The following is a 1,692-nucleotide window of genomic DNA, read 5'->3' as shown; positions in this document are numbered from 1 at the left end:
TCTGACCAGCCCCAGTTCCGGTCCAGTTCCGGTGCAGCGGCTACTATCAACGTTTCAACTCCACGGAGGCAGCTCACACGAGTCACAGTCAAGGACCGATCACCCTTGACAACTCCGGAGAGAAAGAACGAGTCAGGCAAGCAGATACAGACAAATAGACAGAATGGCCCAAGCAGTTGGAGCAACAGTATTGTGAGTTGACTAATTAAGTTGAATATAAAGATATTATAAATAAGATTAGAGCTTTTGGAGTGCACGTCTCACGTTGGTTTTTAAATTCTTAAAACCAGCGTTAAATTTTAAATATTATTGGTGAAGGTGTAATATTTGAATAAAAATAAATAAAACAAGCTTGTTAGGGAAACATATGTAATTTTTGTAAAGGCAGCAGTAGACTGACCTAGGTATATTTTTTTAATAGACAGTGATAGACTGATCTAAGTTTTTTTTTATGATAGGCAGCGGAGGACTGACCTGGGAATATTTTTTGGTAAACATTGATAGACTGATCTAAGAGTTTTTATGGTAAATAGACAGCAAGGGACTGATCTAATGATATATAGTGATTATTGAGAATAAATAGTGATAGATAGTGGTATAGGCTGATCTAAAAATTGATGCACGCGCGTAGCAATTGAATAAGTATATTGAAATAATTGATTAAATTTTGAGTTGAAATATAAGTGAATAATTGATGAATAAATGTTGAATTGAAATAAAGATAATTGAATTGAAATAAAAGAATTAAATTGAATGATAAATAATTGTTGAAAGAGAAATAAGTTGATATATTGATAAAAATAGATTTTGTTCTGAGTGAAAATAGTTGACGTCAAATTTGAGAAAAAAAAGTAATTGTAAGGCTAGCCTAGAATAAGTATAATTATAAGATATAATAAAAATAATAATTTTTGAGTGATAAATTAAAGTCGTTAAAAGTGATAATTCGGTTAAAAGAATTAAATAATAAATAAATAGTTGAATATTGTTATATGATTGCTGGCTTAGCTACCCAGTAATAGTTTAATAATATTCGAACGCGTTTTTACTCGTAAAAAGATCGCGGCGACGCGCCAAGGTTACAATAGTTTATAAAACTATGTAGAAATACATACGCGGTATAGCGGTGAGTGTGTGTTAGTGAATATACATTACGGTGCGGAGAATAAATACGAGCGTACAGTGTGTGTGTGTAAACGTGCGCTATACGACGCGGCATACGTAAATAAATACATGCGAGAATAAATATACCTATATAATAAGTGAATAAATAATTAATTTAAAGAAATAAATAAGAGTAAATGTTAATAATGTTAATGAATATAAGGTATTTATGAATACGGAATCAGATAGTTCAGATATTGAAGAGAGTTCAGTGGAACAAGTGGTAAATAAAAAGTTGATAAATAAAAATAAAAATAAATCAGTAGTTATAAAAAGTTTGATAAAAGAGGAATTTGTAGAAAATACTGAGAAAAGAGACAGTAGTATAGCCATTGTTAGGAAGAATTTTTTAAGAACTACTAGTCAAACGAAAGGGTTAGGTAAAATTCTAACTCCAAAAAAAAAAGAGGGAAATAAATTACCGGGTAGATCAGGTTCTAGATCGGATCCAGGGGTGGTACATATCCAATTAGAGCAATAGTGAAAAAACGAATAATAAAAATGGATCTTGATAAAGCGATATCTATG

Source organism: Acyrthosiphon pisum, unplaced genomic scaffold (assembly GCF_005508785.2).
Source record: "Acyrthosiphon pisum isolate AL4f unplaced genomic scaffold, pea_aphid_22Mar2018_4r6ur Scaffold_20746;HRSCAF=22013, whole genome shotgun sequence".
Taxonomy (NCBI): domain Eukaryota; kingdom Metazoa; phylum Arthropoda; class Insecta; order Hemiptera; family Aphididae; genus Acyrthosiphon; species Acyrthosiphon pisum.
Note: the sequence above shows the minus strand (reverse complement) of the source record.